General features: G+C 46.2%; 1 protein-coding gene across 18 annotated transcripts in view; it reads right to left on the minus strand.

Annotated features, from left to right (window-relative positions):
* Positions 1–25,790, minus strand: part of Kcnma1 (potassium calcium-activated channel subfamily M alpha 1) — a 691,955-nt gene that overhangs the window by 497,778 nt on the left and 168,387 nt on the right. The window lies entirely within an intron of this gene.

A 25,790-nucleotide genomic window follows, 5' to 3' on the forward strand; every position in this document is an offset into this window, starting at 1 on the left:
ATGGTTCTATTAATGCTGCAGACAGATAGATCATTCATTCCATGCCTTGGTGCTTGGGCTAGGGAGAGTCAGCCAAGCCAATAGGGCTTAAGTGTGGTCCATTTGCTGGAACAGTCAGGGAAAGTGACCCTTCCCTGAAAGGAAGACAACATGAAGAAAAGATATGATGGAATAGTAACATCATCATCTGAATGCCTGCATCCAGCTGTGTCTAAAGTCCAGGTCTTTGAGTTACAAGAAGCAATAAATTTCCCTTTCCAGACTTGAAATACGCTTAAAGAACGGAGCCTTCAGATATCCAGAGCCTATATGAAGCTGGTACACATTTGCACATGCTGTGCTGAGCCCAGGATGCCCGCATCCTTTGGTGCTCAATGCTTTCTTCTGCCTCTGTCTTTTTATGATTTTCACCCGGGAACTCTCGGCATGTCAACCACTACCCTCGGAAAAACACCAACTCTCTTCTTCCAACGCCTTGCTTCACTGTTCTCCGTAGCTCTTGAACCCTTTATCTATACGCCATAACTTACTTATTTCATTTATGTCCCCTGTTCCAACACTGCTGTCAGGCTGCACACCTGACACTGTCTTAAGCACAAAGCTTGCATAGTAAATATTAAGGACATGGAGGTCCACACCTGTAATCTCAGGCGGCTGAAGCAAGAGGATCTTCCACAAATTTAAAGCCAGTCTGAGCCACAGAGCACAAACAAAACAAACACCACCACCAACAACAAAAGCAACCCCTAACAATCTAAACTTTGGATGAACGGCTACAAAGAATTCTGAGTATCTGCTTTTTGTCACCTCCAGAGCCCTGGGTTTGGGGATACAAAGTAAAATATAGGATGCTCAGTCAAATTTAAATTTCAGGTAAACAAATATCTCTATAAATGTGTCCAAAAATACAGGGGTTATACATACACTGAAGACTCGTCATTCTAAAATCAAATTTGACTAGATCCATACTCGAACACCCACTGAGATTATTAATGCAGAAGGAGATGGAAGAAAATGTCAGTAAATTATATTCATCACTTATAATCCTGGTATTCATTTTCAAAGAGACAAACACTGGGGATCATTGTGCTTTGGACTAAAGTGGGCCTGGGGAGGGGGAACCAAAGGCAGAGACAGAAACCTTCTGTGAGGAGAAGGATGGGCGCATTGAGACCAGGGAACTGGCAAGGACTGGGTGAGTTGCTGGCCTTGGGGATGTCCTGACTCCAGCTTCTCTCCTGCTGGCTGACCCTGGCTCTGGTAGAGTTGGACTGAGAAGCTGGGGCTGTAGGACTGGATGAGCACAGTATTTTACTCTCCAGTGTTTTACGCTGCAGGAGCTGGAATAACCCCAGTGGGAGCCTGGAGGAAGGAGGCCTCGGGCCACCTGCTGATTTGTGTGGCATCTGCTGCTCAAGGCTCCTAGGCTAGTCTCAGTGGTCTGTTAACTCTTGTCCTGGTGCTGAGACTTGAGGGGTGGTTCTCCAGCAGGACTGGGAGGATGTGATCTTTGGCAGCCAGAAACCTAGCCCTCCCACCAATTCAGGGACTGCCCTGTGAGACTGGGACAGAGATGGGGTGGGGGGTGGGGCAGGTTGCCTGCTCCCTAGAACTAAACAGTGCCCAAGGGTACATAACAGGAACTCAGTACCAAGTCCCAAAATGTCCCACCTCACATGTGACATTGACACTGGAGTGCAGTGGCCCTCAGGCTTGAGTTAGTACCCAAATCAAAAGCGCAAGTTGTATTCAGCTTCTTGGAGTGCCAGGACCTGCTCCAGAACCTGCAGTTTTATCTGATGTTCATTCCTGAGGTCAACTTAGAGGACCACAGGTCTTGTTCGTGCCAAATAGATCATGGACCTTAACTCCAGCACTTTCCTAGACGCCTCTTCAGCCAAAATCATTTCCTACTTTCAGAACAGGCCAATAAGCAGTGAGGGCTAAGGGAAAGATGTGCTTTCAACCCAAAAGATCTTAGGTTTGTTTTTGCTTGATTGTTTTTGAGACAGGGTCTCAGGCAGCCTCAAGTGCCTCAAACTAGATACGTAGACAAAGATGACCTTGAACTTCTGAGCGCTGAGCTTACAGGCACATACCACCACTACCACTTCATGCAGTACTAGAAATCAGGGGCAGGACTTTCTGTGCGCTAGGCAAACACACTACCAATTGAGCTACACATAACACCAGCCAACTGGTCTCTGGCTGCCACCTGGAGGGCCAATTTCCTGTTGCTTGAGCCTGGTGTCTCAAAGGACAGACACTTTTCAGCATGAAAAAGGCCCAGAGGAGGGAGTCCCCCACAGCCACCATGGTTTTAATGCATCTATAATTCACAACACAAGAGGTATACAGCCTATAGTGTGCTATTTCACCAGCCCTCTTACCTATTGTTTTACAAGGCATTCATTATTTTAATTGCTTTATGATAGGCAAGGAAAAACACAAACTAACAGAAGATAATGCCCTTGTTATTATTTGCTTACTCTAGATGTTGTGAGCTTAATTACCACACGTGGGAGGCAGGACTGGGGGAGGGGCCACAGAAGCAGGGAGCTACAGCAAGCCCTGTGCCAGCCTGCCAGGTTAGCCTGGGGATTCTGTGCTTAGAAGACAAAGTCCCACACCCCTCTACTAATGTTATAATTCCACATACCAGAGGAAAGAGGGTGGGACCTGGAGGGTTGAGTGGCCCTGCTGGGGACATGAAGGAGATGAGAGGTATTGGGGTAGATAGAGTTTATTAGAGCAGTGATGGTCCCCATTTATGAAGTCAGAACTGGGTTTCAACAATTAGGATATAAAACTTTTCTGCACATTCATCTTTCTTAAGCTCTATAGAAATCTAGCAGATACGTGGCATTTCATAGACCATTTTACAGAGTCAGTAACTGACAGCAGGTGTTACCTGGGACAGCAGAGAGCCTGAGGGCTCAGGCTATGAGCAGAGAACCCATGGGGACTTGGGTGCACTCTAGTCCCTTCGATCATGTTAACTCTGAGCATGTGCTTCCTCTGTGCAGAGTGGGGAAAAGCACCCCACCTCTGGGAAGGTATGAAAGGCACAGCAGTTCAGGCAGTATTCAGTGAAACCCCAATTGTCACAGCTTCCCAAGACCACTGGGCTCTGGGAAGGCCACTGGCCTAGAGTAAGCCTCCATAAAGAGACAACAGAACAGAGACCTTCTGCAGGACCCAGCAAAACTGTGGGACCCTACCCAGTAAAGCTAGGGAGGAATTCCCACATTAGGCAGGCTAAACCAAGAACTGTCTTAGATGCATCCTGGCCCTAAGCTTTATGGAGCCAACCTCTCCCTTCCAAGGAGAGCCAGGGTCACAGTGAGGCAGTTTCTGGGTCCTGGGACTTTGTTTTCTCCTCTTATCTTCCATGGCAGACTGCCTCAGAAGGGAGACACGCTTTGTCCTGAATGACAAAGTGCCCATCCAGCTCCCCCAAACTCCCCACTTCCCTGGAGAGGACTCTACTACTATCAAGAGAGGGTGACCTTGTTGTCAGCCAGGATGTTACTGTGTGAGCCTCTCCCTTAACAGGGGAGATACTCTACTTGCTGCAGCAGACTTCGCACTACACTGCCCCAGCCTCAGGAGGACCGACCACCAGACATGGAAACAGATGGAAAGATGCTTAGGGGAGGAGGGAGAAACACGCAGAAGAGGCAGAGAAACAGGGTGAGTGGGGCAGTAGTGCTGGCAAAACTCCAACCCTGATACTGTGTCTGTGCTGCAGCTGCCCCAGCCCCAGTCACCAGTGTCCACCTTGGGAGGAGTCCCGGTAAAGAGTCACTCAGCTTTTTTCAGAGAGCCCTGAGCCCTACCTACCTCTGGTCCTGCATTCCCATTAGCCTTGGCCAGGCACAGCTGCATGCTGGGCTCTCATCTAACCTTGGTGCTGCAGTCCAAGGTTAGAGAAAGCCTTTAACTAGACTGTAGGCATCGGAAGCTGAGAGACACCAGAGAGTGGAATGGCCTCAGTCCCCTCCAGCACACACCCTATTGGGCAATGGCCTTATCTACGTCCTCCACATTCATTTTAGTGTTGCTCTCACAATGACTTCCCACCAGCAAGGACACAGATGGGCTCACATCTTTTACATCACCTGTGGCCGACAGCCTGACTGGACCCCAATCACTGGTGGCCAGCACACAGACCAGCTGTTGGGAGATTTGAGCATATCTACCAAACAGCAATATAACTTAGGAAGGCATCTTAGAATGCTAAGCAGAATAAGCCAGACTCAGAAAGACAAATACCACATTTTCTCTGATGTAGGGAATCTAGATCTGAATACACATACTTAAATATGACATGAAAGTAGAACAATCTGAGGGGACCAGGGGGATCAGGGGGAAGGGGAACAAGTATATGTACAAATACAGACATGAAAACATCATAGTGAACCCTATTTGTGTGTCAATTTTTTTAACGCTAAGACAGAAACTGGTAACATCTTAGGCTATAACTGCTCTCCCTTGCTATACAGAGGAGAGAGAAGATTATGAAAGAATTCACATGGCCCCTCACCCAGGCCACCTAAACAATGCTCCAGTTGAGACACAGCCTCTCTAACTGCTCTACTACCTCTTGTGTCTCCACAGCAAGAGGATTGCTTCAGATATGGTCACTGCCAAGATGCTCCCCATGCTACCCAAGGCCAAAGGGTGTGGGACCTGTGGGAAAAAAACACATCTTTCCCAGAGAGGCTGGGTTTCCTGGAAGTAAGGACCACCCTAGCCTGATACATGAGAGTAAAAGCTAGATTCAATCCTAGGACTCTGTCCCCAGCTCCCAACCCTTAGATCTGAGGAGTCTCTCTGTCAGACTCCCTGAACTGAACACAATGAATGCATCAGGAACCTCAGGTCTGTGAATCAGGAGAAAGAGCTCTGAGAAACTAGACACCTAGGCCAGTTCTTCTGGGTAGCTTTAGGCAAACCATTTCATGTCCCCCAAATCTTGTGTTCTTTTCTGTAAATGCTGAATCCCACATGCCCTGCTCAGTGAGAAGAGCACTTCCCCAAACACAGTTGTTTTATAAAGAGAAGGGCAGTAAGGCACCCCTGCCTTCAGGTACAGGGCTGCCCTTAGGGACAAGACACATACCAAAGCCAGCAGCCTCACAAAGCACAAAGCTGAAATGCAGCACATTACCCTGCTGCAAAATGTAAAGTAGGGGCCCTTTCTCTTCTTACCACCAGGATGTTGCAATGAGTGCAAGCCAGAGGCCTTGTGCTAGCAAAGGTAGCACAAGGTAGGGTATGAGCAACCATCACACCTCTCCTGTCCTTGCCTGGTCAGGCTACCCACCCTCTATCCAGGACCTGCACATACAGACACATGTTGACACAGCCAGAAGCCAAGGTCACCATAGGCACCACACCTCAACAGGTATGCATAGATGGGGAACCACCTAGTCCAAGTAACTAAAGAGGACCATGCCAGGAGCTGCAAGCCTACAATGGGTTAATTATACCCCAGGCTTTGGTTACTCTCTCCACATCTCCTGCCTGATATACTGACATTTGCGGGGGGTGGGGGGGTTCAGAATTTTGTTTCTTTAAAAAAAGCACAGAAATATTAAAAGAATGTGCTTTCGTTCTAATCCCAAGTGTAGGGATGTGGGGCTGCTGTCTACAGCAGCTGACCATGATTTGCCTCATGCTCTAGCAGAAGTGTGGTTTTCTCAGCTGCAGATAATTTCTGTGATTGTGTGACTTTTGCAGTTCTGTGAACTTTTCAGAGGGTGTATAAATGCTAGCTAGGGTCCCTGAGAGGCAGGGTGGGTGTGGTTGTTGGTCGTTTGAAGAAGTTAGATGTGGTTTGTTAGCAGCCTTAGTCAAAGAAGAAACAAAAGAAAAGAAATTAAATCAGGGATCTCCACCTCTTTCTCTGTCTCTCTCCCTTCCTCCTCTTCCTCTTTCTCCTTCTTCTTCCTCTCTCTGTCTCTCTCTGTCTCTCTGTCTCTCTCCCCCTTCCTCCTCTTCCTCTTTCTCCTTCTTCTTCCTCTCTCTGTCTCTCTCTGTCTCTCTCTTTCTCCCTTCCTCTTCTTCCTCTTTCTACTTCTTCTTCCTCTCTCTCTCTCTCTCTCTCTCTCTCTCTCTCTCTCTCTCTCTCTCTGTCTCTGTCTCTCTGTCTCTCTCTCCCTTCCTCCTCTTCCTCTTTCTCCTTCTTCCTCTCTCTCTGTGTCTCTCTGTCTCTCTGTCTGTCTCTCTCTCTCTCTCTCTCTCTCTCTCTTTCTCTTTCTCTCTCTCTCATATCCTATCCTTGTTTCTGAAAAAGAAGAACCCAACAACGTAGCAAAGACTAGCTACAGTCTCAAGAGTAGTTTAGGCAACGGCCATCTGGGAAGGAGAATAGTTTTTTTAAAAAGCGAATCAGATCACTTTGTCACTGTGCCCAACATACTTCTGAAAGTTCTCCTTTCTTCTCTGAAGACAAGTCAGTCCTCACACTGTCCCACCCACTCCTCTCACTGAAGCTGCGTTGGATTCCCTGTGCTGCCACAACTGTTCAGGGCTACTCCTATATAGAGGCTCTTAGCATAGGTAGCTAAGAGCTTCCTCATACCCTCAGCCCCAGTATGCACACACTGGTCTCCTGGGTGTCAGTTGAGGTGTTCATCTGATCCCTGACACTTTCCTAACCACCGTGTTGGACATAGCAGCCCTGTCTAGGTAAGACTGTCATGTCCACCCAGAAGCCTATGCACACAGTGAAGCTCCACAGGGGAGACCACTGTCAGTTTTACAACTTAAACACTGCAGGCTTCAGCAAGAACAAATCCATTTTAATGGAGTGGGGAAGAAAGAGGAGGGCTGGGAAGGAGGATGGAGAGGGCAAGGAGGATAGAGGGGAGGTTATAGAGAGGACAAAGAAGGGGAAGAAAAAGGAGGGAGACAGAGGGGAAAGAGGCAGGAGGGAGAAAGGAGAAAAGAGAAGAGGTGAGGAGAAGAAAGGAAGAGAGAGAAAACAGGGAAGGGGAACAAAGAAGAGAAAATGGGAAGAGAGGGAGGAAAGAGAATGGGGAGGAGAAGGGGCAGGATAGGGGGAAGTAAAAGGGAGAACCCAAAAGAAAGAGGGAAAGAGGAGGAGCAGGAAAGAGAGCTGCAGTAAATGAAAGCCAGTTCTTGGCAGGCACAGGATCTGGCTAATATTAGTAAAAAGCACAGTAATGATAATGACACTGGCTGCCATTATGAGCATGATCACAGCAGTCCTATGAGGTAGGTGCTAATGTCCTCATTTACCAGATACAGGTCTAAGCAGCTGGCCCAAGAAGGCACTGTCAGAATTTAAACCCCACTGTCTGACAGCAAAAGGAGGGGGGCACACAAATCTGTCCTGCCATCTCAGGGATGGGGGTGACAGGAAGGAAGGAATATGGGGGTGACTGACTCTGCTAGGGTCTGGGAATGGTCTGTCATCATTCCAAGTGTGCATTGCAGCCGCTTCTGGCACTGCATGTACCTCAAGGGACCTTCCTCAAGGTCTTAGTACCTTGAAAAGTTGGTTAAATCAAGGTCAGAGGAGCACTGTCCTTTATCCTCTAAAAGCCACCCCAGAACCATAAAGCCTACTTCAAGAAGTTGAATGTCAGACTGGAAATGAACATGGGTAGCTGACAGGCTGGGCAGCCCTCCTGCTGAGAGCTAAGGTTCACCATGCAGGAGAAGATCTGACTTTATTCCTTGTCCTTCACATCCTCAGAGGCTCAGCTGCTCTCTTATCAGGGCTTCGGTGTACCAGGCCTTTTTCTCCCTGGCTGGGTTCTGTATGCCCTAAGGTTGTGATCTGAAAGCAAATCACTTCTCCATTTCCCTCTGGAACATCCAAGAAGCTAGATGCATCTCCCATCCTGGGAAACCAATGCTGGAGCCTCTAGGGCCTTAGGACCAAAAGATAGACCAGATGATCAACTCCAGAGGGCCTTTGTAGAAACTTTCATCTCCTGGGCCTCATGGCCCCCACTGTGTTTCGTATTTTCCAGGTTTACATAATAAGCTGTTTTCCCTGAGCATGTACAGGCAGGCTCCTCATTGAGTTGTAGTGTTCCATCTGTTTAGACCCCTTCCCAGCCATACCCCATGCCTTCCTCTGGCCCCCTCCTTATCTGTCAAACTGAGCCAAGCACCTGCACACAGATGCCCTCAGCTGGACAGACAGCACGAGGAGCTCCTGTCCTGTCAGACAGATGGTGACAGGTGGTGAAACTGGACCTGTCCTTGGGAAGTTCATATCCAAACATCAGCCTGAGTGGTTTCTCTGAACAGATACCTCACCTGGGGAACAAGGAATAGTGAGTTAAACCCATAGTTCTGTACCCTAGGAGGCCCAGACTTATGGGGGACCACAGAGGACCATGCTGGGAGGACAGGAGAGGGAGGCCCAAGCCCTGTGGCTATCTGATCAAAACATTTTTGAGCACTTGTTCCCCATCAAGGCTCTGTGTCATCTACATATAGGTTAATGTGACTTTAAGGAAAGGAGGAGAGTCTGTAATTTCCATATACCCATTTCAGCTTTATCTCACAAGAATGACCATGACATTCTGCAGCTTGGCTGAAAACCCTGAAATATCATGACTCAAAATATCTCCCCAAGGGGAAGAGATACTTCCATGCCTCCATACAAACCATCATCCTGGTCCTGTTCCCCTAGGGTTCCCCAGACCTACAGGTAGAAGAACTGTCCTCCTTTCCTGCCCACCCCACTGCCAGAAACAGAAGAAAAAGCCCACCACAGCCTCTCACACATCCTGGGCGGGAGGACCGCAGAACATGGGCATTTCCCCAGGTATCAGTAATCCTGCATATTAAGGCATTAGGCAGATTACCAAAAGCAGCTCAAACAAGGAAAGCATAATGTGGGTACGACTAGCTGGAGTGTTCATGGCCAGAGTTCTATGAATGGACGGCTGAGAGGAGGCAGCCACAGGGAAACTCCAGGAGAGAACTAGGGCAGAAGAGCCCTCAGGACTTATCCATAGCTAGTGAGGGAGGGCAGTAGAATTCATTTCTGCCCTCGGCAAGCCCAGCTATGCATCCTCTCCCTGGCTGCTCAGAATGTTCCTCAGCTCTGCTGCAGAGAAACCCATCCCCATTGATCCTTGGGACATTGTATGAAGCCATCCCAAATGACCAGCTGGTGTTCTTCCTAACTATTGGGCTACAGATTCAGGGGTGGGCACCTTGTCTACAGATTTGGAATATAAAAGCATAAAAATAAGCTCAGACAAGGCTTACTGTACTGGAGTTAGAATTCCACCAGGGTATACCAGTTATCCCTGCCAGAGCTCAGGAGCTTCCAGCACTTTCAGCCATTGCTATCCAGGTGTACCAGACATTCTTTCTCCAAAGCACCTGTTTGAACAATTGCACTTCAGAAGTCTTTGTGGTAGAAAAAAGGTAGAGAAAGGCCAAGTGACCTTTAACAAAAGCTCTGGGCCTCATATTCTCATGTCTCAGAATTGAAGGAGCTGTGTAAACTCTCCCCAAGGGTCTTGTCTGGCTCTGAACTACCTTGACCTTGTAGCTTGGATTATGGGTCCCTCACTGTGCTTATTCCTAGATCATCTCTGTCCACTGCATGTCATTTCCCTCACTGGGGTCATGAAGAGGGGAAGGTGCTGGGGGGTGGGGGGGCAAGGATCCATCCAGTTCTTCTCAGAGTACTCAATAAACCACTCCTAGTGTAAAAGAACAAAAGGGACAGCAGGCCCTCAGAAAGTTCTTGGTCCCCTCTATCCTCAATAAAAGGCCAAGTTCTCTACTCCATTGTTTTAGATCAGTGTGAGAGACCATTCTTATGAGTAGCCAAACTGATCTTTAAATCTGACCTAGCCTAAGTATAGAAGCCAGGTTTTTCTTTCTATCCCATGATGCCTATATAAACACAATGTAGCAAGAATCAGATAGGTGTTCTCTCCAAGAGGCTGGTTGTTAATACCACTGATTGTCTTTCAATTGACAGCTTCTAAAAATCAACATAGGATGGAACCTAAATGAGATTGTAGTCAGACATATATGAAAAGGGATTTGGAGAAATGTCCTAAGAAAGGGACTGCCGAGCTGACCCATGAAGCATTAGAGATATTCTCAAATGCCAACCTTTGCTGCTTTCAGTTAATGTCATCCCTCAAGATATAATGGTGAATACATGTATCTGTGCAGAATTATGATGACCAACTTCTTTAATAATACTAGTGGGAGCCTAGAGTTTGCTGTTGGGACCTTTGAGATTCGGAATGGTTTAACAGATATTTCTTCTATGACTCTTGTGTCAGGGTAGCCTTGGGTAAGTCTAAGGCAGTTTAGCTGTCCTGCAAGGAGGCAGACACAGAACTGTCAATCTGTAGGGCAACCCCATGGGCACCACCCAGATAGGATGGCTCTAAACTGGCTAGAAAACAGAACCATCTGAGAGTCCCAGTTGGAAGACGAGCTCCAATATCTAATCACAGCAGGCAGGTCTGAGGCAAGGCCAGAGGTTCAGCTGGATTGGTGGGGGAGACAACTGTCCAAATGCTTTGTGCTATCTCTGTGAATGCTGTTATGAGTTGCCAACTCCACAGTGAAAAACTACTCCTCCCGTATTAAAGATGAGTAGCTGGGGTGCTAAGCAATCCCTATGCAGCCCAGTGGCCTTATAAAGCTGCCAGAAGCTCATTTCCTTCAAATCCCCTTTCCTAATAACTTGCATTTTTATGGACACGTTCCTTTTCTCAAGGATACCATGTAACCCTACAAAATTTGTTTTCTTTTCTGAAAAAGATTAAAATGACTCTCAGAGTCACCATGATGTACAGAGAGTGCTACCAGGGACCTTGGAACATTGGTGGCCTTTAGGAATGAGGAGCTGAACACCACAGGAGCTGAAGATTTGAAAAGTAAGGCACTCTCAAGACACTGATGGAGAGTCCCCATGGATGGAAAATGGCTGAAAAACGTGTCCTAATCATAAAAGACCTGATCCCTGGCTCCACTTTATTGAACCATGCAACCTTGATCAAGCCATCTCAAGTTATCCTAGTCTTGGTTTCCTCAATGGCAAACCAGGCCCAATATTTCCTCAGGTGGTCCCTGTGAGGGTCACCATAATGACTAGAACAGTAAGAGGATGAGAAGTCTGTGGAGAGCAATTGGCACTCTCTCAATACCACACAATGCACTTGTATGAGCTTGGTCATGCTCTGCCTACCAAGAGGTTAGAATCTATTATATTCCAAGTAGCAAATCTGATCTCCGTCCAATTCTCCAAAGCAGAAGCATGACCTGGTTGAGATGAACAAGAGTACAAACCACTGAGATCCACAGAAAATCTCAATGCCATGCATGCGCTTAGGAAAGAAATCATATTTTTTTATTCAAGTATGAGGGGAGAAAAGACAAATTGTGAAAACATGGGTGTGAATGTGGGTGAGACCTGGTATTTATCAACTTGACAGGATCTAGAAACACTAGGGAACAAACCTCTCTACCCGTATTTGAGGAATTATCTAGATTAGACTATGTGAGATTGAAAGACCTACCCCCAGGGTGGGCAACAGCATTCCCTGGGCTAGAGCCCTACATTGTGCAAACAGAAGAAAGTGAGCTGGGCATCAGAATCTAGGTTTTCTCTTGCCTTCCTCACTGCATGTATAACATGACCATCTGTTTCATATACCTGCTGCTATGCCGGACCTGTCTGATGGGTTGTGCCCTAGAACTGTGAGCCAGAACAAACCTCTCCTTCCTTAAGTTGATTTTGGCAGGCATTCTGTCACAAAGACAAGGAAACTAAATAATAGAGGGAATGGCTGAAGGCCCTGAGGAAGAGGGGGTCTTACAGGCATTACATGGGGTCTGTTCAGAGAGGCAGAAAGGCCACAGCCTCCTCACATCTAATGTTCTCTTAGCTCCAGCTTCCAGAGAAAAGTCATAAAAAGGGACAGGGAGAGGGTCAAGAGTGAGACAAGGAGAGAAGAAAGTAAGCCCAGGGACACCACTGGAATGAAGATTATCGGGTCCTCAAGGGACCTCACACAACCAAAAGGTTTGTAGGTTGGCTGTTGGATGTGGTGGTTCTATAGGAGCAGCATGAAGCACAGAACCACACTGTCCAGGATTCTGGCTGGAACAAAGAGGCCAGCATAACTAAATGTAGAGGGTCAGTGAAAGACAGCTGACGCTCTCTCCGGGGAAGAGCTGTCCTTTCCTCTGACATTGTGCCATCACTTCTTGGTTGGGTATTAACTTGCCCTTTGAAGGAAATGACAATGATGGCAGAGTTGGCATTTGACAATTTCTTTGTTAGGCCTTTGCTTGTCTAAATAAGAAGCTGGCAGCTTTGTGAAATTCTCTCTGTGTTTTAAAGTTTAATTGACTCTCCCAGGAAAAGTCTAGACATCGCTTACATAGTCGAGACCCTCATTCTACAGATGGGGAAATGAAGGCACCCAGATGTCATACTCGCATGTGTGGAGCCCAGGCTATGTCTGTCACCTGTCATGATCAGAAAAGTCCGAATCTCATGAACACACTCTTGGGCATCAGAGCTTGAACTTTCAGTGATCCTTGCCCACAGAACAGAGGGAAGACATCACATGGTTCCCAGAATTTAGTGACATTCTACAGGGTCCTCAGTTTTCTGCATCCTGTGCCCTTTATGTAACTACTACAGGAAATATGCAGATCTAAGACTGCTTCTCTGTAAAGACTGCAGCTGTCCCTGTGGTCCTATGTCATCATTTGAGAGGCACCAGTGGTAAAGTATTCATCAGCTGTTGGGAGCCGTAGTGAGTATGTCAGTATCCGCCATTCCAAGATGGCGCAGACATCGTGTCCTCCCACTAGTAAACAAGTAACTGCGCAGCTGCAAAGGCAGAAAGCCCGCCAAAGTCACTGGCCAATCCCAAGGCGTAATATTGGGTGATGAGTGAACAGCCAATCAGAAGTGAATACGTCACTCTAGGGTGTATTTAAGCTGGGCCTCTTCCTGTCTTCAGCCCTTCCACGTCTTTCTGTTTCTGCTGTTAAGAATAAAGCCTCGCTGTGGTAACTACCCGAATTCTGCCTCTCGTGTTTCTCTTCCACTGGTGAAAAGGGGACACGGGAGGTGCACAACAATCAGCTCACAGCAAATATGGTGAATGACAGGAGGGACTCCTTTATATAGGGAAAAGATGCAGAGAAGAAAAAGAGTAACCTATAAACTACTGAAGCTAATGCCCGGTGTCCAAAGTGACATGGAGCCTTCCACCTCCTTGCCACTTGCTCTTATCCTTGCAGTTCCTGGTAAAACCTTCTTCACACTGTTTGTTCTCTGGGAAATCACTGTGATACAAAAGCTGCATAATGGTTAGCTAGGGTCTTTCCCTAAGCTGTCCTCAGGGTCCTGAGCCATGTCCCTGGAGCACAGCAGGCTCCTTGCAGTATACTGAGAGAACAACTGAGAAGGCCTTCCTTTGTTCTTGTGATCACTCTTTACTCATATTGTTTGGAATCTCACAATCTTGCCAAGAATGCCGCACAAAGCTCAGAACCAGAAGTACTTGAGGCGCAGTCGGCACGTCCTCTAGCCCCGGCCTGGCTAGCCTCTCCCAAACTCCATGCTAAACTGCTCTGTCTCAAACAGCTTGCCTGGGCCTGGTCCAGCTGACTTCCACACCTTTGTGTTTGCTGTTCTTCTTCTGGGATACCCTCTCTCCATTTTCCCCCCATCTTCATCCTCCCTGATAAAATCCCAGGGACCCAGTGAAGTCCTCCACCCAGACCCATCTCTCTCTATAGTTTGCCCTCTCTTCTCCCATCTTTTCTCCAGTGCCCCAGCCTTCTCTGGACTCTCAATACTGGACAGGGCTAGAAGATCTTGTTTTCTTTTTATGCCTTCATGTTGTAATGTTTCAATTCTGGAAGCTTGTATGCTTGTACCATGCACATGGCTGTGAGGATTCCCCAACATGAAGAGAAACACTGTGCCTTCCTCTAATCACTTTCTACCATATATTTTTAAGTCATGGTCTCACACTGAAGTGTACTTCACATTTTCTAGTGAGACTAGTGAGACTGGCTGGCCAAGTAAGCTCCCCAGATATACCTGTTTCTACTGACTAATACTAGGGTTACAAGCACACACAGTCATGCCATCAAAAATGACATATGTGCCAGGGATTCAAATACAGGACTCCATGTTTGTACAGCAATCACTCTTACCCAAAAATTTGTCATATACATATATATATAAAGTATATTGTATATAGCAAAATGATGAATAGCCATTCATTGATGAATTTAAAACCCCCAACACCCACTCAGTAAACACTGGAGAGACAAGCCCAGCCCTAGCTAATTCAGGTCAGCCTTCAGGACTCCCAGCACAACCTACAGCTGTTTCCATAACTGTCACTGCTTTGCAACTGTTTTGTTCAACACAAACCGTACTCCAGGCATGATCAGATGACATAGGGTCTCTGAGAGGCACATGCTTCACTAGGAACGTCCATCACAAGATGAATGCCCTTGTTTACAAAAGGAGTCATCCCATCTCAAGAAAATTCCCACTCTGATTTGGATCCAGTCAAAACTGTGCCTACAAAACTCACCAACTGAGCATTTGTCTGCCTTTTTCATTTGCTGAGCTTGGATGGGGTCTGGACAGAGGTCAGAAAGCTGTTAGAGTTTGCCCATCAGACTTTCTTTCGTTTCCATTTGGGAAACTAAAGCCTAGCAGGACAAAGGGGCATGATGAGACAAAAAGATGGCTCAGTCAGTCAGTGACCAGGCATACAGAAGGAAAGCAGATACTGCTCTGAGCCAACCAGACTTCAGCCAAGCCAGGCCCCAGCTGGGGTCAGAAAGTTCAGCTACCCAAGACCCTGTGTCCACATTCTAACTGAAGCTAGGTTCCTAGCACAGCAGACAAATAGGAGATCTGGTGCTATTATGGAATTTAACAATTACTTAATACTTGGGGGAGAGACAACTTGACTTTCATTTTTATGAGGATCAGAAAACTTCTGTTCCTTCTAGATGACCTGCAATGAGACTAAGAGTATCCTATAAAACTTAAGCTATCTCTCCCTATCAGCCCCAGGCCCACTGAACTCCACTGTGGAGCCCGAGATCCCCCCAACCCTGAACACTGAAAGAAGCGAGGCAGCTGTGAGAGTGTCCTTTCTCTAGGAAGGCTTTTCCAAAATTATATCAGGTTTCCTCGTAACCCAGCTTGCCTAACATGGTTGAGGAATGTCTTAGAAACTGGTGTGATTCAGTCTGGCTTTGGATAAAGTTTTCCACCCAGACAGAACTCGCTGAGAGTCTGGAGGCATCAGTTTGCAACACAAGGGGCACTTAAACCTTTTCCTTGTCTCAAGACTTTGGTCAAGAGGACAGGTTTGCCAAGTAGCAGGTCTAATCCTTGGATGAAGTCAGATAGAGAAAATGCATTAACAGGAAGCCAGAAGGTCTTATTCCACACACGCATACAGAGACCTTCTCTCGACAGCCGCCCTGCTTCTCTTTGATCTTGAGAACCTGTGAATCTCTTTGTATGTAATACACCCATTCTAAATAGCCAAAAAGGTGCTGTTGGAAGCAATTTTGTACCTGAGCCCTAAAATGGAGCACATACACCTTTCCTAGAAGACAGTGAAGAGCCCTTTAGATTTCTGTCCCTGTGAAAGCTGTCTTCCTGCTCAGATACAGTACCTTCTCCAAACACAGGTACTACCCCAGAGGAACCCCCTCCATAACTGTTGGAAATAGAGTCTCCAAATGATCTGTAATTTGTCTGGTTAATTATGAGTTATTTCTAAACTGTTGTTTGTTCTTCCAGATTTCCACCTGAGAACCCATAAACTCCCTAGATGACAAGAAAAGGTGCATGGTTTATTGTAACATGGAGTGGCTGTGAGTGCTTGGATGAAGAGGGTAGGGTGGGGAAAGTTTCAAATCTCAGAAGTCTCTTGCAATCATCTAACAACGGCAGAGAGACAAGCCCAACAAGACAGAAGCTTCTGTCTAAACACTGCCAGGCACCACCTGGGCAGACATCCCACTAGCCTCATGTTTCTATAGCAACTGCTAGTCCTGTCCCTAAGACTGACAGATAGGAAGATGTCTTTTGTGTGAACAACTCCTGAAGTCAGATCACTGCTTTACTTCTAAATCTCAGTTGTCCTCTCTGTGTAGCTGTCTCAGTCTGTCTAGGCAGAGACTATGGCAACTAATATTTCTTAGTCTTATAACGTAAGACATGAGGAATCAACCAAGAAGAAGGGGTCTGTATGGAAGCTTCTGAGAATACCATTAATATGACTCTCCTTTGGTCACCACCTAGAATTGGTTCTTGGACCCTATACCCTCAGGATACCCAAATCCTCAAATGCTCATGTTTTATTATAGTTTGTCTTCTCAAGGTCCTATTGGAATCCTGTCCCCAGTGTGATAGCATTTACAAAAGGAAGGAGGAAGGAAGTTGCTAGGTTACTTACTCTTGGTCTCAAGGAGATAAGGCTAGTTTCCTTAAGAGTAACAAGAAAAAGAAGAGCAAGCCTGGCCTTGAGCCCTCCACCTTCCTGTCTCATCATGTAATCTCTGGCTCTTAATACGTGCTGCCATCGTAATACCAATCTCTATGTTGAAGGTCTACCAATGGGACCCCACAGGAGCCAAGCAGATGCTTTTAAATCTTTATGAGCCATCTGTGGTGGTATAAATAGGACCCCCCACACACACCAATAGACTCATGTGTTTGAATGCTTGGCCCATAGAGAGTGGCACTGTTAGGAATGCTACATCATTAGAACAACTACAAGAAAAAATATCTACAATACACTCCCATTTTCTTTCAAATATTTTCAGTCTGTAGTTGGTTTAACCCATGGATATAAAAGGCCAACTACAGCTGATAACGACAGATTTTCTCATAATTATTAACTATTTTGTATATTACAAACATTCCTTTCTGTGGATCTGTTTGACTTCACTGTTTTCATAAGGCTTTAATAAATTAACTGGACAAACTGCTCTTAGGGGACCTAGTTCCACTGCCAGGATTTGTGAAGTTTCTCCTGGCATCAGATGGAAGGCTCAGACTACAGATAACCCTGTGTGCTGACCCTGTACAGCAAGGGTAGGAATGAGAAAACCTTGGTGAAAGTAATTGGTCCTAGAACACAGTCAGGGGCCAGGACACCAGCCAGAAGGGAAAACTGAGAGGTCAGAGGTAAATACAAAAAGTCATGGGACTAGGACCCCAGAGGATTTGTGGAAGTGACAAGGTGTTTTGGGCTCCTGTTAAGGGCTATGTCTATAAACAAGTTCATGGTAGGAGGATGTGGTTTGTGGTTGGCACCTGCCTGGGGAGGCTATGAAATGGAACAAATATGGCCCTGGAATGGCAAGGAGCATGAGAGCACGTGAGTGGACACTTCCTGCCACCTTGGATTAAAGTGTCAAGAACATGAAACACTCAAGTATCTTGTTCACATTTCCAAACAAGTAGAGAGCCCCCAGGAATGCTGTTTCCTGGCCAGGCTCATGGCTTCCCTAGTTCAACCCTGCATCCATTGTGTGCTGTCACTAGTCTCTGCCATTCAATACATGTTGAATTAATTATACTCCTCTCCTTGCCAAGTTGTACACATTCTTCAGGGCACAGTTTTAAGGCTGCTTTGACCAGAAAGCCTTCCAAGATATCCAGATCATAGTCAATGTCTCCCAGTGGTATTTTTTTCAACAGCCACCCCCAACCTCTGTGCCCTGTCTCTCTGTGTATCCTGGTCCCCAGTCATTAACTCATTATATTAGAGTCCTATGGCTAAATCCATCAATCACCAGGGAAGAATGTCATGATCATGCCCTGGAGAGTGTCAACATATAAGAACTATGGCTTCACAGTAGGTGTGCAACAAGCAGTTAATGTCTATGACTAAGTTGGAATCCAAGAATGCAGAACCAGAGACCAGGAAGCAAGGACCCTTTGGTTGTCAGAGGTGTGTAGACCAACAGACAAGAGACAGAAGCATCAGGAGCCTCCACTTGTGTAGTCCATTCTGCCTCTCTCCCTAAATAACTACTCAGCCTGTACTTGCTGCAGCTGTACTCATTCTTTGTGGTGGCACAAAAGACTTCACAGCATCTGATCCATCACCTCACTCCTGTGCTACACTCCTTAGCGATATCCATAATTCCCTGGATGAGGTTCAGGATCTTTAGTAAGGCCCTACCTTAGCTTCTGTTCCTGTTCAAGAGCTACACGTGGAAGAAAAGGTTTAGGTCCTTTTACAGGTTACAGTCTGTTATTGAGGGAAGCCAAGGCAGTAATCAGGAGGCAGGAATGGAAGCAAAAGCCTTACTGTTTGCTGCTATACTGATGCTCAGCTGTCTTTCTTATACAGCCCAGGCCTACTAGCCTAGGTATGGTACCTAGTCTCAATGGGCTGAACCCTCCTACACTAGCTACCAATCAAGAAAATGACCTATAAACATGCCCACAGGCTAATCTGATGGAGGCAGTTCTTCAATTGAGACTCCTTCCTCCTAGGTGTATCAAGTTGACAATGAATACTGGCCATCACACTCAACATGGCCCTCAGACATGCTCTGGAGTGACTGACATTCACTGGACATCTGACCAAGTCACAAAAAGACCACCTCTGGTCTCTCTTTCTTTAAGCATCAGCTACATTTGAACTTTCTCCAATGCCTCTTTTCTGACTCAGATCCTTATGCATTACTCCCTTTCTCGCCCCAGCCTAGTTAACGACTTTCTCCTAGTCTTTAAGACCTTTATCCAGCAGGCCTATCTCAACCTCTCCACCTGCTGCAGCATCACCAGGAGTCGATGAAGCCTCCCAATTGTAGGGTCCACAACTTCTCCTTCTACTTTCTCAAAGAAAATGCAAAATACAAGGTTAATGTCTATGTTAATCAGCTTCTATTTACTATAGCAAAACACCTGAGAAAATCAGCTTAAAGGGGAGGGGGGAAGGTTATTTAAGACCAAGAGTTTAGAGATTTCAGTTTGTGGTCTTTTGGACTGTTGCTTTGGGCCTGTGCTAGCACAATACATCATTGTGTAAGCATGTAGCAGAGGCTGCTTGGTTACCTCATAGCAGTCAGGAAGAAAAAGAAAGAGCAGGAGGTGTTAAAGTCTCAACCTCCCATTCAGGAGAACTCTCCAGTATCCCAATTTCTTTCTACTTGACTTCACCCCTACAGGTCCCTCATGTCTCAATAGTGTCATGGGCTGGGGTCCAAGCCTGCAATGCCAGAGACATTTCAGATCCAAACTATAGCAGTACCTCTGTGCCTCCCTAGACAAGGGCCAGCACACCGTGATGGTTCCTGTAGTGGGCCATATAGCTACTGCTTTGCTACTGCACATCAACAGTGATTTAATTCTGGCACTGTGCAGTGAAAGTGGCCCTAGGTGATACATAAGCAAATGAATATGGTTGTGTGCAAGAACTGAAGCAGACACCAAAGAGGAACACTGATTACTAGTTTGCTCCTCATAGCTTACTCAGTCTGCTTTTTTATACATCCTAGAACCACCTGCCCACAGTGTGCTGGCCCCTCTCACATTGACCACTGATCAAGAAAATGACCCATAGATTTGCCTACAAGCCAGCTTCATGGAGACATTTTCTCAATTGATGTTTCCTCTTCTCAGATGACCCTGGCTTGTGTCAAGTTGACAAAATACAAGCCAGCACACACTCCAACATGTCTATTTTCTCTCATTAGCACAAGAAATCCTGATCCACCCCTTTAACATGCTATCTATAATGACTTGCAACGTATCCCCTCAAAAGATATGTCTCAGTCCTAACCCACAAAACCTACAAGGTGGCCTCATTCAGAAACAGGGTCTTCTGTGAATGGATGTAAGCAAGTTCAGATACAAACCTACTAGGGGAAAGACACACACACACACACACACACACACACACAGAGAGAGAGAGAGAGAGAGAGACAGACAGACAGAGAGAGACAGAGAGAGACAGAGAGAGAGACAGAGAGAGAGACAGAGAGAGAGACAGAGAGAGAGACAGAGAGAGACAGAGACAGAGAAAATGCAGGCACACACAGGGATAATACCATGTGAAGGAACAGACACAGTCAAGACTATAAGGTAACAAGGACAGAGGTGGGAGTTATACAGCTTCAAGCCAAAGAACACCCAGGAATGCCCAGGGTATTGCCACCAGCAGAAACCCTGGAAAGACAGGAAGAAGTATCTCTACAGATGTCCCAGAGGCAGTGGCTCATCCACACCTTGTTTCCAAACTTCGGCTTTCTAGCACTGGAAAGTATTAAGTTTCTGGGATTTGAAGTCGTCACTCCGTGGTGTTTCACTGCAGTGGAACCTGCAGTGAAACCCTGGGCAACAGAACTCTTCTTTGAAGCTGTAATGCACACCAGTGCCTTTTCCTCTTTGAGAGACCATGTGAATGATAAAGGTACAATGGGCTTCACCCTCTGCTCCTTTTATCACCAAAGCTAACCAGTGGGTGTTTGCACAGGGGTCTCTCTTTGGAAATGAGATATCTAACTAATGGGATGTTCTGTAGGATTTTACCTTGAGGTTGAACTTAGCAAAATTTGTGTTATTATTTGGGGGGGGGGCAGGGGCAGGGAGAAAGGAGGCAGAGAAGGAAGAAGGGGGAAGGAGTTGGGGGAGGGAGGGAGAAAATGTAGGAATGTGGGGATGAATGAACAGATTAATGAGGCTTGGTTGTTTCTCATCCTGGGCTCTGCAAGCTATACTTTTCATGGGGAACCTCCAGGAGAGGATATTTGGTGACAAAGACACGGCTTGTCCTCCGGGTCTGAGCTATAAATGCCATCTCTAATCTACATGGCAACAGCTAAGTAGTAGATATTTTCACAGCCTGAGCACCCTGATTTTAGTCACAAATTATACCCCTCTCCTCCTGGGGAAAAAAATAAGGGTTATAATTTTTTATTCTCAAAAAGATTAGAGCAGACAGAGCTATGGGCCTGATACCTTAAGAAGAATCCAAAATAAAAGAACGTAGACATAGCTTGTCACTGCTGATGGAAAGGAAGGAGACCTCTGGAGGTGGAGACTTGGTAGTCTCAAGACTGAAGGCCACAGAATAAAAACAATCAGACCAACCAAATGCTTTCCTCCCTCTTCTATCCACACCAACCTAGAGCTGGCTACCCTCACACTTCTACAGGAACCTGAAAGCGTCTAGCTGTTTCAATGCTCCTCTACTGCAGCAGGCCATAGGACTCCTGGGTACATCTCCCACTTCAGGACCCATAGAAAAATGAAGGGGGATCTGATGCTTCGAGACAAATACACCAGATCTCCCTTCCCCTTGTAGCTGAGAATTCTAACCCTTGTGCTTTCTGAAGCCCACATCCATTTCAAATATCCAATGGCTTTAAATGTACGACCTTAGTCTTTGGCTAACTGTGTGTGCTTCTGAGACACAAACACCCCAGCCTCTTAAGACAGAATTGAAGATTAGCTAGCTAGGAGACTGGCACGCCTCAGTAAAAGCCACAGGAAACTGGGTGAGCATGCCAGCTAATTGGGAGAAGGCAGAAGTCTCACAACTCCAAGTTATGGCTTAGCTATAGTGATCAAAGCGGCTCAGATAAACTGGTGAGACTTTGTCTCAAAATAAAATGTATCAAAAAGTCAGAGGCTATAGTTCAGTGGTAGAGCCTTTTCCTAACATGTGTAAGGCCCCAGGTTCAATGCACAACACTGGGGTTGGAGTTGGGGAAGGTGGGAATAGTTATTTTTAGTAGAGACTCATGCTCCTGAGTTTGCACCTGGGCCTCATTTTGTTTGTTTTCGTATTAAATTTAATTTGCTGCACAAACTAGAACAGGTCCAACCCCTCTGAAAGCTTGGGTTTCTAAATTACAAAATAGGAATAATTATAAATACATTGTGGTGGCTTTAAGAGGATTTTTGAGAGGTTTAGATATGTCAGACACATGACTACCAATTTATAAAGCACTATGTGCTAAGACTGAGTCTAAGCAATGCACCTGCAGGAGCCCTTCTGTCCTTCCTAGCATTTCTGACATCTGCGCAGATGAGGCCTCAGGAGCTCAGATAGGTCAAGGTACCTGTACTTTATCACAATGTAAGAAGCAGAGTCACATCCAGGCAAGTGGGCTCTGGAGCCTCTGTACTCACTACAGAGATCTGTTCCTTTCCTAAATGGGCTGCTGGAGTTATGGAATGAATGCTTGTGTTTACTTAGTCATTCAGCTGTGCATCTCCCCAAAAATAGGGTGCTCACAGCAGGTTCACAGACAAGGGAACCCAGTCTCTCTCTTTCCAGGAGTTGAAGATCCATCAGGGTAAATAAGACAAGTGCTTCAAAGTGAACATAGGCAGTATGTGACATTGGCGAGGAAGACAGAACATGGTGGGGGACCTGAGAATGGCAGAAGATAAGTGTCGGTGGCGGGCAGATTTAATGAGGGCGGTGGTATGTCTGCAAGCCTTGAAGGATGGGCATGGTTTTGACAGATGCACACAGCACGGCTGAGTCTAAATTAGGGCCCCTCATTCTTCTTCCTCATAGCAACCCATCCATTTCCTCCAGCAGGCTCACTGCACTTTTAATGTCATGGCTATTTGCAGATTGAGTTGTTTAACACTGATCTCCGTCCTCAGACCCCAAGCTGGGGAGAAAGAACAGTGTGGTACTGTACTCTCTTCTGGCTCGGTGGGGCCTCACTTTACCCTGATCTAGAGAAGACATAAATTTTGCCTAGGTGTCTGAGAACAGAGGGTGATCTTTAGGTCTCTGGTGTGGAGTCTTTCAGCTAAACGCCCTAGTAAGTCCAGCAGTTCTTGTGGCTCTTCATCCGTAGTCAAGGGTCTGAACACACTTAAATCTGTTGAGCTAAGCATCCAAGCAGGATAATACATTGAGTTCTGTTTGTCATGAGTCTGTCTGTCCAGATAGAGCCTGCAGTTTTGAGTCCGAAAAGGCAGAGTCAAAAGCAACAGTAGAGCATCTTCAGACCACAGCCTCAGACAGACGGGGCCATCTGGCTCCATCAGCAAATCTCTAGGCTAGTTTTGGGCACTGGTCAGGATGGGGGCATTCAAACTCTCCTTCTGTCCAGGAGGAAGTGGAGACAGTAGCACCCTCCCACCAGTGCAGATCAAAGACAAGCTAGGATGGTTGGAACAAGGTAATGGGCTCCAGAGCCAGGGCCTGCTTTGCCTCACCTGCCTTTCATTTTCCCATCTGTAGAGTAGGCACAATGTCTGCCCCATATAGCTGGGTTGTGGAACATACATAGAGGGTTCTGTACAGTATCTAGAACATACTCACTACTCTCCACATAGTAATAACTGATACTAGTTATGAGAAGACAGACCTATGGAGTCATCTTCAGCAGCTTGATGTGGTAAGGCTTTCTGCTGAACACTCAAATAAAACATATATGACACACAACAGAAGCCGGTGTCCCACAATGTTTTATCCCGAGCGCCCCTTAAAATATCAATCCACAGAGTTCATGCAAAATGAACTATCACTACACAGTGTCAATGAAGAAGGAAAGCTAGGTATGGGGAGGTTTGGGAACTGCCTTGGGCCACAGGGTTGTAAGAGGTACAGCTGAGATTTACTTCCATGCAGTCTGTCCTAGAGCTCATGGGGGAAACACAGGTACATGGGTGTTGTTTTCCTGGTTTAGGTTTCCTGTTCTAGACTCTTCTCTTTCAGCATAGCTGGTCTCTGACTGGAAGGAGAAAGGAATATAAAAGGGAGAGTCCTTGTCTGGAACATCTCGAAAGCCCCCACGGCACCTAACAGAGCCTGTGCAGAGAAGCTTCCATCCCTCCTTCCTAACAGGCCTCACACCCTGCTGCTCCCTTTCACCTTCTCTAGTACCGTCTTCAGCAGGAACCAAATGACCAAGTACACACACCTTTGAGGGAACAGCTGCCATGAGCCCACCTTCCCTTCAGGGCATCTAAACCCACTGCCTTGACCTAAGTAAGGAGTGCATACTACATCCACAACAACTAGGATGTGGCATGGAAGAGAAAAAGTGCCACATGTCCCCAATGGAATATTATTCAGTCCACAAAGGAGTAAACTTGCTATTTAAACATGGATGGAACTAGAAGGCAGTGGAGGATGTAATCCAGTCACCAAAAGACAGTAAGCATGTGATATTCCTCATATAAGGAGGCTCAAGCAGGCGACCTCAGAGACATAGGGAGTAGAAGAGCAGTAATCTGAGTCTGGAGATGGGGGAATGAGGGGTGTGGCTGGAGACCTCTCTACAGGCCTGAATTTGAGATAGGTAAGGAGTATCAGGTCTGAGGTTCCATTGCACAGTAAGCTGATGATACTGAATACTGTATTCAGAGTTTCCAAATACCTAGAAGGTTGTTTTTGAGACAGGGTCTCACTATGCAGTCCTAGCTTGTCTGGATCTTGCTAAGTAAACCAGGTAGCCCTCTGCCTCCTGAGTACTGGTATTTAACGCATATACCACCGTGCCTGACCCTACCTAGAATATGTTCAGTGATCGCACCACAAAGTAATGAAAGATGTATGAAGTGAAAGATATGCTAATTACCCCGACTGGATTATTCTATAATGAATACATATACTTAAATGTCACACTGTTCCCCATAAATACATACAGACATTGTGCATCGAACAAGAAAAGCAAAATAAAAACAAATGCATGTCTTACATGGTATCCCATCTGTATCTTCTACACCAGTAAGTGCACGATGTGATTCGTGGGATACTACCTAGCCCTATTCTGAGGGATGTGCTTAGATATCTTTTATTTTGTTTATTAACATAGGTTTCAATGCACTAACTTGATTTTGTAATCTATTTAGGGGTGTTGCTTACAGCTTGGAAATTTTTCCCAGGGGAATTCAGTTCTAATATTCAGCTCAAGCAGTTTCTGAGCACAGTGCTCAGAAATTCTTCCTAAAGGCTGCCTTCAAGTATCAAGACGCCATCCTGGGCTGGATAGCCACTCATTTCCATCCCCTTCAAACACCAAACCATGTTTAGAGCTCTGGGATATTGGAAAATCAGTGTAAATTGGATGCCAAGAAGCTCTCATGAGGGATATAAAATACAGAGATTAGTTATGGCATCCAAATTGGTTCAAATTCCTATCCTGCTAGCTCCTGACTCCTGCATTCCCTGGACAGGTCTATAGTCTTCCTTAAGGGTTAATACCTTACTGGGAAAGAGTGATGTTCAAAGCCATTGTAGATCATGGCTGTGAGGGTCAGCTGAGACCAAAGACTCCAGCTATGTCATACTGAATCTATGCTGGTTGCTGGCACAGGAGAGCCTAACCTTCTCACCTTCCCACAAACCCATTCAAGTGTCTTTCATCCCCTCTCTCCCATTTCCATAGTTACCAATTCTATAACTGTGGAAGAAATAGCAACACAGAACATGAAAGCACTCACAAGAGTCTGAGCCCATGAAGACAAAGGCCAGGCTTTTGCCCACCACTGTCATCATCTATCACGGAAGATATTTCCAAGGAAGATGTTTTCCATCACCCACTCCAACCCTGGAGGATGAGAGAGTCTGCTGTGTGAATTTCACTCATTCAGCCTCCTTTGACAAAGCTCACTGCCCTGCAGATGGTGAATCTCATTTCTGTGACCAAAGGCCTGATGAAAGCGACTTCAGGAAAGGAAGGTTTGCACTGGCTGTCAGTAAATGAGCATAGTCCGCCATGGTAGAAAATCACAGATGCATCCGCATCCAGGAAGCAGG

This window comes from Arvicanthis niloticus, chromosome 3, assembly GCF_011762505.2.
Source record: "Arvicanthis niloticus isolate mArvNil1 chromosome 3, mArvNil1.pat.X, whole genome shotgun sequence".
Classification (NCBI taxonomy): domain Eukaryota; kingdom Metazoa; phylum Chordata; class Mammalia; order Rodentia; family Muridae; genus Arvicanthis; species Arvicanthis niloticus.